General features: G+C 39.2%; 1 long non-coding RNA gene across 1 annotated transcript in view; it reads left to right on the forward strand.

Annotated features, from left to right (window-relative positions):
• The first annotated feature begins 1,492 nt into the window (after positions 1-1,492).
• Positions 1,493-12,627, forward strand: part of LOC126344400 (uncharacterized) — a 45,334-nt gene continuing 34,199 nt past the window's right edge. The window contains exon 1 of the long non-coding RNA XR_007565160.1: positions 1,493-1,557. This is a non-coding gene — a long non-coding RNA (uncharacterized LOC126344400). The remainder of the gene's footprint in view (positions 1,558-12,627) is intronic.

Here is a 12,627-nt window from a genome sequence, read left to right on the forward strand (position 1 = left end):
GTAGCAACCGCCAGCCACGTGCTTTGCGGCGGGAAACTGCCGCTCTAATCTCCTGCCACAGCTTGTACGCTCGCAATTACCCCCACTTGCTACTCCATAAACGCAGTGCATGGTGTGCAAGTCGTCTAAAACTCCATCTGCGCCCTCAGAAACTATATAATACACAAAAATAAAGTCTGCATATTATAGCAGAAATATCGAAATGACAAGTCCCTGTATTATCTTATGCGGCAACACTTCCTACCCTAACTTAAGTGAACTTACACCAACTACATTATTCATCTGCATGTCCATGATGTTGATATGGCTGGCCAAATGTTGTAAGTAGCAAAACATAAACGTGTCGAATGTGGACCAGCAATTTTCCTTAAAGTCTTCTAAATATTGATATTTTTCTTTTTCTTCAGTCTTTTTATTTTATGCACTACATTTCGAAGTAGAATTCACACATCATGTACAGTAAGCATTACACCTATTGTTGTCTTCTGTGGTGTGCCTTTGACATGCATCAGTGCTGCAGCTCAGACCTCAGGCGCCGTTTCCCGAGTTCTCCTGCCAGTCAGCCAACCCGATTTCACCAGGAACAAACAACATTCATCTGATCAACTTCCTGTATGTCATTGAATATTCACAATGAAAAATTTTTTTCATAGACATCATACAAATATTGTAGATATTTTTTGACTTATATGTTACGTAGCCTACACCTCACTTTTACCTTTTGTTTTTGAATGCTCCTTCATTTTTGATTGAGATTTGTCCTCCAAAACATGTAGTGTAACTGATTTTGTTTCAAGCTACAAACTAAAGGGGTACAGTTTCTTTCTAAAACATACGAAGACGATTTTTTTAAAATACTGATGTATTTCCCATGCAGATTGAGACCACAAAGCATCGCTTCTATGAACTTGGCTGTTGAATGCTCGAAAATTCCTTTATAATACCAGGAAGTGTACACATTTGCATAAACAATTTTAGAAAGAGAATGACTGTCACCACATTCCGTATTCTTATAGCCCGTTTTTGATTTTTAAATAATTGCCTTTCTAACATTTATTTCCGGAGAACAGTGTCATTTACCTTATGATATTACGAATTGTTGAGTAGAGGATAATTTAAATTGTTATGATGTTTTAAACATTCTGAAATTGAACAAAGCTCTCTCAGCCCTTAGTTTTGCAGATCTGTAGACTTTTACCATTGTAAATCATTAGTTTCGTATCCTCCTTCATTAGGAGGAAAACAGAGTGGCAACCGACAGTACATGTACAGACAGTTTCAATAACTCACTTAGGGAATTGAAGCACAGAGACAGAATTAAGTAACTATTAAAAATTATTACGTTTTTAAGAACCAGATGTAATACATTATAAACAGTGTAGACCCTAGTTAAAGTTCATTAAGTTTAATAGACAGTATTAGATTTCAGTATGATCTTATTGATACTTTTATGTATTGTTTCAGGAACCACATTCCAATAACCTCCCTGATTCTTGGACAAAGTTATTATCCAAAGTCAAGATTCATTCAAGAAAGGGGCTGAATTTTAAGCGATCTGTAAGTAATCAAGCATCGTTCTGAATGTGTGTGTAAGAGCGACATGCTGCTTTTTCTTTTTTGTAAGTCATATTAAGCTCATGAAATGTACACAGTTGCTTCAGTCACCCATTAGTGGTTTACCATTACCATTTGGAACCTACAGCTGCCTCTCTTTGTAATGAAAATGATTTTATATTTTGTCAGCTTTCAATGGCTTTGGAAATGTGGTAATTATCTTCAGTATGCTTCCAGTGATGTATTTTTGATTAGTAATTTGTGGTTTGCCATGATGCCTATTCCCTTCTGCCAAAAAAATATCGTATTCAATTCAGATTACATAATGTAGGGCCAATTTTGGCATCCAAAAGCGCCATAATCCTTCTAGTGACTGACTCCCATTACTTCTGTAATCTAATAAATGGAATTTTATAGCTTTCCTTGTAAATACCAATAAGTAAGAGGTTCATATTATATTCATATTATGCATAATTAATATATACCATAGTAGTATAATGAATATCTGATGCTGTTTCATTACAATTATTGATCTAAGTGGAAAAGTTTACGACTGGCATTCACAGCGGTAATGTTGGGACTGCAGCTGTTTTTTTCTTATTTATTAATGCTCTTCCATTTTAATCGATAAGGTGGAAATAGCGTTCTTGTCTGATATGGCAAGAACAACAGATAACCTCAACAGAGGTACAATAGATGAAATGTAAAAAAAAAATTATCGTTTCTCAGCAAATGTCTTCTGTGTTAAACTAGATAAAGTACTTTCCATTCAGTTTCGTGCAGGGCATTATACATTATCACTAAAAAATATAGCTTATGTGACAAACGATATATTTAAGGCAAATGTTCAAGATTTGTAGATTTTTATACGATTTGAAGTTAATTTGTAAATCGAGAATATATGACTTGTTAGAGCACTTTCCTGCAAAAGGAAAGGTCCTGTGATCAAATCCCAGTCTGACACAGAGGTTAATCTGCCAGGCAGTTCAGTCTGTAAATCATTTAGTAAGAGTCAAATCAAATTTTTCATTTCAGCAACTATAGCTACATATTTCATTCATGATTTTTCTGATTGAAGTATCATGCTCTTGGCTTGTTTAGCATTCTTCCATTCATTGATTTTGTATAAAGTAATTGTCTGTGGCAATATCCACATTAATGTAAAGTTTACCATACACAGAAAGGTGCTTTAGGGACAATAGTTGGTGTCAATCCTTGACCATCTTGCAAGCATATTTTTTAAATAGCATAGGAATGCTAACATCAGTCATATGTTAATTTCACTTGTTTATGAAGTTAGTTGTGAAAAATCGGGATCAAACTAAAAATATTAATTACATTCACACATATAGTACTAGAAACAATTCTAGCTTTCATCATTTACAGATTCATTCTTGTGCAGGCAAGATAAAAGTCTTCAGCCATAAAAATATTTGATCACCTGCCTTTTGAATTAAAGAACTTGGCAGCAAATGGATGTTTTAAAACATCTGAAATATTTTCAGTTACCTACTGATTCTATTGTGCAGACAAATTGATCAGTAACTTCTGTATGTGGTTATATTACTTTTATATTTTTTTATGTCAAAGTTTAAATGAACAACCACTTGTTTAAATGCCCAAAATGCATTTTATTTGTGAATCTAGTGATTTGTTGCAAGTTGTGACATGTTTTCATATGTAGGATACTATCTAACTAAGAAACAAATCAAGTTCCTTGAGGGGTACTATACTTTAGTTATCAATACAGGCCTCATTGGCTCCATAATAATTCATTCACTGAGAATTCCAGAGTTGATGTGTTAATTCATAATTTTTGACGTCACACTTATCTTGAAAATGAGTACTATTTCCTTTATTAGTATTTTATCCATCCTCAGCACCTGTATTTCAACAAACTATTTCTTAATCAGTTGATGCAGAACAGTAGCTTTACCTTAGTAGACTGCAAACTGTGTACAGAAACTACTTATTCTATTGTTTCAACATTACTTCAGTACTTAGGCATCGTAAAAACAATCCAGTGTTTACTCTTTCTTTAATTTGATAGGGCTATATGTTTTCCCATTGTAAATGGTCAGCTTCACACTGATTTTCGTAATGGAGAAAAAAAAAACAGCAAGAGACTGCACACACCTTTTAGTGGTTCACTAATAACATGAAAGTACATTATTTTAATACTTAAGTAAGGAAAAAATAGTTGTGGCTCTCAAAGCAAGGTGTAACACATTGAAAATGATACAGACACTTACCCATCAACATTCATGAAGCTGAGAAAAAAGTATTAGAATACAGTAAGATGTTGTTGATGCTCTTAAGTGTTCTTTCGAAAACTACAGCTGACTCACCTAACCTACTTTCGGAAATGTGTTTTGTCCCAAGACATGTTCAAGTAAGAAAAGGATCTGGGTTTTCACCGACCTCTAAGTAAGGAAGCATTGTTCGGCAACAGATGTTGAAAGACAGTGTGACATTTTTTTCTGTTGCATGTTCCACGTTAATGTACAGTTCCTTAAACACCAATTTAGTAATTTACTGCACCGTATTGTGACTACAATATCACTTTGCACTGATAAAAATTTGAAGAAGCTATAAACAGGCTATAATTTATCCAATTCAACTGTTTAAAAAGAGACAGTTAACAATTTTTTATCTCAGAAATTAAGATCTCGACATCCAAGGGATTAGGATAACTGCCAGTTACCTGCAGCAGATTACCTGTGGTCCATTAGTGACATGGCCATTTCTGATTTATCCCTTTGCTTCACATTCCTACCTTTTGAACAAAATCTTTTTAACATCTGCATTATACTGTTGATGTAGTAGCAGTTTAAGCATCCATAACTGTTGTCCTCCTAGTTAATAAAGCCCATAAACTGTGTAAGGTAGTTAACAGGATTTTGCAGCTTTTCTTACATGGAACAGTAAGTATGTGGTTCATTTCATGTTTAACTGATAGGTAATGTAGTGTAAGGGTAGCTGGCGCATGCACTCTTCCTCATAAATATTCATCAAAACAGGATAAAAGTTACTTCTGCTGTTCCACAGGATTCAGTACTGGAACATCTCCAATTTTTTCTGACCTTTCACTTTTCACTCAAGAACTGGAATAGTGTTCTCCACTGACAGTGCAAGAACTATAGACAACTCCAATAAGGATGTAACTGCAGAGGGAATAACAAATAAATTGGTTTGTTCTCAGATAGTGGCCTATGACTTAACTTAGAAAAAATAGAGTTCATACAATTTTGTACATTTAATTAGAAGTCATCATCAACAATAAAATTGTGTGGGTCAAGTGGAATGTATCACACTGCATACTCAAAATTTAAAGGTTTCATATTCATCAGAGCTTAATGTGCTTTCATTTAATTCACATCGTATCAAAAGCTTCATTTCGGTAACATTAGGTCTGTATCTAACTGCTGGTTTTTCTCATGAAAGACTCAGAATGTTGCTCTACTTACCACACATGGATTCATTAATTTTATGCTGAATAGTTTTTGGGGCAGTACCACAGAAAGAAGGGAACACTTGCTTTCAGAATAATAGTGGGTGTCTATCGTTGAACTTCTTACAGGAATCGTTTAAGAACGAAATATGCGTACTAACATCATCTTCACAATAAATTTACTCATTTATAAAGAATGTTGTGAAAAATCAGTACCAAATTGAAAATATTAATTTCATTCTTAAATAAAGGGTGTTCCAGTACCTCAGTGACGTATGTTGGTATATGATCACACAGAAAATGTAGATTTTTTGTCAAGGACCATACATTGATGAGCTGAAGCATTATGACCACCTGCCTAATAGCTTGTTTGTTAGTCTTCAGAACGAAATACATAACTGATTCTGCTTTTCAGGGATCCAACAGGACTTTGATAGGTTTGTGGAGGTATGCAACATTAGATGTCTACACACAGATAATCTAATTCGCGTGAATAATAGGGCATTAATGTGTGTATGTGGTGATGGCGCCCGACAGCAACCCAGATGCGTGTGATAGGATTTGCGTCAGGCGAATTTACCTGCCAAGACATCCATGTGAGCTCACTATAATGCTCGTAAAATATCTTTAGCACAGTTCTGCCGATAAGAGGACAACTACATTGCTGAAAGATGAAATTGCTTCCGGGGAACACATCAAGCATCAATGGCAGTGCGTTTCTCAGCTGTCAGCATGTCTTCAGTTACTACTACAGGTCCCATGTAAATACAGGATATGACTCTCACAGCATAATACTACTCCCACCAACCTGTGTCCGTAATGCACTGCATATTTCGAGCTGCTGTTCAGATTAATGACGGCGTTTGTGGAGACGACCATCGGACCAGCAAAGCAAAAATGTTATTAACGTGAGGAGCCAACACATTCCCATTGATCAGTGGTCAAATCCCAATGGCCCCATGCCCACTGCAATCGTAATTGACGATGTGGCAGTAGGGCAAAGGGGCCATCACACCACTCGGCATTGTTCTCAGATTTATTCAAAGTGGCATATCCAAGAACGCGATCATGGATATGTAAACGTCACATTGACAACGTGGTGGGAAGTTCAAATTTTGGCGAAAAAATAGGTCATTTGGGCTACCTCCACTAACCCGACTAAGCACCTCCCCCCTTCCCCTCGCTCCCCCCCTCATCTGGAAGAAACTGGTGGGAAAAGGACTCAGTCTGTGCTTGGCTGCTAGAGAGGATGGACATAAGTCTTCACTTTGTATCCATTGCAGTATGTTATTTAATTCCACAAATTGAGTCGTCATAGACAGTAACTCCATGCAATGTGTTCCCCTTGAGGTCTGGAGTCCAGCTGTCCTAGTTCACAACATCACCACCACAGTGCGCTTTTTGTCCCGCTTCTCCACTCCTGTGACATAATCCATGATGTCGGTCTGGGGGAAAACTGGCGGGAAATTCGCCCAGTCTATGTCTAGCTGCTGGACTGGGAGGATGAATGTAATTGTTTATTGTGTACTGTGTGTACAGTGAATGAGATGTCTGTGGTGGAAGAGGAGTTCAATTAGTGTATTAGCCAAAATCATGCAGCTGAGGACTATATCCTGTATGGTGCTTGGAAAGCAATGATATTTGGTGAATGTTTGCGAAACATGAATACACTTCATCAAGTAATGAAGATCCAGCAGTATGGGGCTAAATTACACTTTCCCACTCATGTTGACAAATACAAGTGCTGTAACTTTATATCATTCGATGAAGGTCCAGTCAGTCTTAAGAATCGCTAGAGGCAAGGCATTCCCCCTCTCCAGCATGTGTGCTTCCTGCCCAGAGTCTTTGCGCTAGGATAACAGCACCAGAAAGCTGAATCCTTAGTTTATATTTATTTTCCATTAGTATTTTAGTAATTTTATCGTCTTTTTGACATCTCTGACGATCATGACATCACTTGTAGCTACATATTCTAAAATTGCTTGTAAATGTAGTAGTATAGCTGTCAACATTGAGCGCAAATGCTCCTTTTTCTGTTTGGACACTATAGCACTGCACTGTACATGAAGACATACAACCACATATTCTACAGATGCAGCGCAATTGGTTTGTTTTCTGGAAGTCTGTGCGTCTATGCATGTGTCATGAAGGGCTCAGAGAGGACGGCAGTATGGATTCAGAGCTATTGCCGGAGTCATGTGATCAAAAGAAAAGAAGGCTGAGGTATTTCCTGTGCGACATGAAGTGTACTTTTGTCAGAGACGGATTAGCGCAGTCCAGAGCATGGACCCTGGCTGGTTTGCTGCGGCCTGATATAAGACACATGGTGCAGCAAGTGTCTTGGCATACGCTATGTGTTCGTAGCTAAGAAATGTATCATTACCATTTGAGGGACTGCAATATACTACAGAATGGATAATATGTTTGAGCCTGTATGAGACTGATAGGTGTTTTAAATCCTAACAAGAAGTGTTTACAGTGTGCTTCTCTGTACACTGAGCTATCTGTTGCCCCATTACTGTGAAAGATGAGTTTAAATGTAAAGGCCATGAATCACATTTGGGCAGCTGTTTGGAAACACTTCACAATGCCAAAAAACTCTTCCAATTTCTATACGTCTTCTGTATTTTTGTCAATACAAACCATTGCCTCTGTCTTTTATTTCAGTCATCCTGTGTATGTTGTGGGAGCAGCAGTGGCATAATTTACACTGTGCGATGCGTGCCTTTCTGTCAGAGCCATTGAAACAAATCATGTCAAAGTCAGTTTAGAACCTGAGACAGACCTTGAAGTCATGGTGAAAAAAAAAATTATAGTGTACAAAGCTGCAGTCAGACACTGCTTTGATGTGTTCCAGCAGGAGAAACAATGTATCATACACCATCACAGGAACCCTCTCTTGCGATTGATAGTCCATGGGATATGGTCCTCCTACAGTACAGGCAATGACACTTTACACTGCCCTGTGCAAGCGATTTTAATCACTAGCCATCTGCTCCAGTCGACTAATACCTGTATTTTGAAAAGGAACGTCACATATGCTTGATGCCAGCTTTATATATAACAAACACCATCTGTGAATGCAAGCTGGCATGAAGCATATGTGGCATCCATTTTGATGCCATCTCAGAAGATCGAGTTCTTTACCAAGTTTTCTTGTAGTTTGGTTTTTTTCTCTGTTGGATGGTACTAAATAATGATGACAGAGAGAATGTTTCGGTGGCAGACGTGAGTGCACCCTGAGTGATGAAGATCTTCAGACTGCAGTGTGTGTATGTAGTTTGGAGACATACCACAATGCAGCAGCAAAATCATCATCCTTCTTGCATTTCCTATTGTAAACAAGGAAAATTAGAGCTTTTAGGTTTCCAACTGCTGCTCATTTCCGACTTAAATTGGATCAATCACATGGACAAAGCTGCAGGGATGGCGAAGCATAGTCTGTATATCAGCTACAAGATGCAGAAGAACTTTCTAAAACAACACTGGAATTTTTCTGTAAGGGATCCTTAGCAGATAAGTTCGAAAAACGTGTCTCGTTTCAATATATGACAGAGTGTCACGAATATAAGTCAGTGCTGGCTGTAATCATTACGAGATATCTCCATAGGATCCAACACAGGTATGCAACTGAATGGAAGGGCTTAATTCTAAATTGCAGACAGCATTTGTAATGGAAAGCATAACACTACAGATCTGAAAAGTCAGTATGTTGCGCATGGGATTTTGTACATTTCTTATGCCCTCAATCTAGCATTGTATTTTTTAAAAGTGATTCGTTATGCAGCACACCACCTACTGTATGTGATCATTCTCAATCGACCACCATCCTCCCTCATCATAACAATGCGGATATATCGTATGACCTCTGACGTGGTATCAAGACACAATACGATAGAAATACTGGTTTTTAGCGTGGGAAATATTTAGTGGAAGCATGAGGGAGTTGCAAACATCGGCTTAACATCACGCTCCTTGGCCGAATCACTTTCCAAATTCGGTAATTTTTGTTACGAGTTTACACTACACTTGCGCTTCTGTCTGTTGATATACACCTCGACGATCACAGTATATATTCAATGTCACAGTATTTACGTGGAAGGTCACTTCATTCAGACGCAATATCATACCTCGATTTATAAAGCTTGTATAGGTTTTCACATGGAGTTTTAACATGGAAATCGTTAGCTATATTTGTGTGTTCCGGTATACCCAAGACTGCTTTTCATGCAGAATGATAGTAACATAGTCATTATGACCACCTTCTTTTAATAGCTTGTCGCTTAAAAAACGATTACATCTGTCGCTTAAAAGACGATTACATCTGCCTTTCTAAGGTGCACTGGTACCACTCACAAGAAAAACAAATGCATGTCCATCCATCGCGAATTTTCGCTCAATATCGTTTGGTGTTACCACCCTTCAGTTACTGTAGAAGTATATACGTAGTAGGAGGTGTGTGACAGATTCGCTGTTATCATCAGGCTTTTAAATTATGTTTTGGGGTGTAAAGTTACTGTGGTCTGTCCAGAATGAGATTTTCACTCTGCAGAGTACTGTGCGCTAAAATGAAACTTCCTGGCAGATTAAAACTGTGTGCCAGACCGAGACTGGAACTCGGGACCTTAGCCTTTCGCGGGCAAGTGCTCTACCAACCGATCGGTAGCATACTACTTCGTGCTTGACATCGTAAATCGCGAAAATGGTACGATATTCTGGCGAACCATGTGAAAATACATATATTCTTGTAATCCCATAATCTGGAGATGGCTGTAGATTGCATAGCAGCAAGCAAGCAGGTTTGGGCCAGAAAAAATAATGCCTTTTTGGCAGGGGAGCCAGGCCAGCTTTTCACACAAGTTCGGAGAATAACCGCTGTCCATGGAGGGCGCTCTGATCGCGCATCAGGCCAGCATGCATGGAGGCAGTTGCCTCGTGATCGTTGGCCTCGGTGGATGAACAACCAACTTCACAGGCAATATCTAGTGCTGCGACTATATACGGTGCATGAGATTATGTTTTTAGGGATCTGTTTGTCTCTGCGGTATATATATGAGTGTCTGTTGGTCAACATCTGTATGCAGGACGCAGAAGTGATGATTTTGTATGGTGCAGGATACGAACTGTGTTTTATTGCAACTGTGTGGTATGTTAGTACAATCTTTTACGGTGATATAGCCTGGTTGGAGATGGGTTTCACACCGAAAAATTCAAGCTTTCCTCGATAGCACCAGAGCAATGTGAAGAAGAAAATGTCTTCGGTGGTAGTTTCAGTATTTCATAATCTGTAGACAACTTTTGCAGGGTTCAACTGTTAGTGCAATATTACTGATGTATATTTTACAACCTGTACAAAATAGTTTGGCCCTGAAGTCTCGTAATTTGCCCATCTGCTCAAAGTGGTAGGCAGTGCTTCCACACTGGCAGCAGCAGCGGTTTAGTGGGTTAATTCAGTGAGCATAAATGAGAACGCCTCACTCACAGGAAGTTACAGTACGTCAGAGAGTCACAAGACATCATTCAGTGGGGCATGGGGGCCCGTACAGACTTCTTCAAACAAGTCAGGTTGGTGGGGGGGTGGGGGGAGGGGAAGTATCAATGAAAAGTTATGTAGCGTCTGAGGGTCACGTGATGTCTTCTTCATCGAGTGTTCAGAAGCGAGTCCAAGTAGATCATTGTACTCTCGTTTGGATAGGCAGAAAGCTGTCCCCTACCTGCCATTTTGGCTTTAGAACATCTCCAAACCAGCACCTGTAGGACATCGAAAATACACCGAAACTTCCAGCCATTTTTCTCGCTTCTATCGTTTCTAGGACAGTGGTTCGAATTCTGTTAGTGTTTTTTATTACGATCTGTTGTGGGACTGGAGACTCACTGGACTTTTATCGAATGATCCACATTTACAGCACACACATTTATCAGCATCAGTTACAAAGTAAAACTTAGTCCCATTCTGTTGCATCTTCATCATTTTATGAACTGTATTCGTCTTTTTCAAACATTCACCAGGTATCATTGCTTTCCAAGCACCTTGCAGGACACTGTCTTCAGCTGCATGATTATAACTAATATACCCATTGAGCTCCTCCTCCAGCACAGACAGCTCATCCATTGAACACGTAGTACACAGTAAACATTTATGTCTGTCCTCCAAGTCAACAGTTAGGCACAGACTGAGCGAATTTCCAGCCATTTTTCCCAGACCGCCATCTTGGATTACCTCACATGAGAAGTGGGGGAAGGCCAAAAAGCGCCCTCTAGTGGTGGTGTTGAGAACTAGGTCAGTTGGACCTCACACCTCAAGGTGAACAGACTGGATGGAGCTACTGTCTATGACAACTCAGTGTTTAAATAAACAACATACCACAATGCATACAAAATAAAGACTTACGCCTGTCCAACCCAGCTGCCCAGTAGAGACTGAGTCCTTTGCCTATCAATTTCCTGATGAAGGAGTGGTAAAGAAGGGAGAGAAAAAGGGATGGAATTAGGTTAGTGGAGGTAGCCCAAATATCCTATTTTCCCGCCAAAATTTGAACTTCCCACCATTACATGAATGCAATGTTGCCACATCTATGGCATCTTGGATGCACCATCTTGAATAAATTTGGCTACGATGCAGAGCGAGATAATGCCCCCTTTGCCCTACTATGTTGTTGGGTCAACATGTTAGCACGTAGGGGTGATCTGCTGTTGAGCTTCATGTTCAACAAAGTACGATCAACAGTGTGCTCCAAAACACTTGTGGTTACACCAGCATTGTACGCTCTTGGCAGAGATGCTGCAGATCACCATATAGACTACTTAACAGAGCATACAAGCCTCCAAACCCCACATTCTGTGAAGAGTCATGGATGTCCTACCATTTAGTGCCTAGTGGTAGGTTCACTGTCCTTTTATTTATTTCCATAGATGCTCACGACAGTAACATGTGAACATTCGATTAGCTTTGCCATGAGCGTGATGCTTGTTCACAGGCTCTGTGTAATAATTATCTTCCCCTTGTCAACGTCGCTTATCTCAGAGTATTTCCCCATTTGCAGCCCATATCTTCGCTAGGTTAATCCCCCGTCCGTGTCTGTTCCACTTACATACTTTTGTTACCGCATCACGTGCCCCATCACCACCTCGCGGCCTCCAACGTCGCAGTGGGAGTGGTCGTAATATTTTAGCTGATCAGTGTATAGCCTCAAACGCGCCCTTGAGGTTATCATAACGAATAACAACAATTGAGCAATAATTTCGTTTTATTAATATTATTAGACAAGTTTGGGCAGTAGTTTACATGAATGGCTCAAAAATCCGCCCTGTGGCTTAATACATGCTGCTCAAATTCGTATCGGTAGCTTCAAATCTGGTGAGCGCGTCAGAATTCAGTCGGATTTGGTGGAATTCATCAGTAACTCAAATTATCATCTTAGCTCTAGTGGCAATTGCAGTAACGTAAATCATAGTCTTGACACGTTCCCAAAGAAAGTAATCAAGGTGTGTCAAGTTAAGTGAATGCGCTGGCAATGCAATGGGCCCTCCTCATCCTATCAAACGTTACCCAAAAGCGACAGTTAGCTGTGCTCGCTCATCAATAGTCCCATCAAAGGTCTTCCTAGATGACGATTATCGAT

The sequence above is a fragment of the Schistocerca gregaria genome, chromosome 1 (assembly GCF_023897955.1).
Source record: "Schistocerca gregaria isolate iqSchGreg1 chromosome 1, iqSchGreg1.2, whole genome shotgun sequence".
Lineage (NCBI taxonomy): Eukaryota > Metazoa > Arthropoda > Insecta > Orthoptera > Acrididae > Schistocerca > Schistocerca gregaria.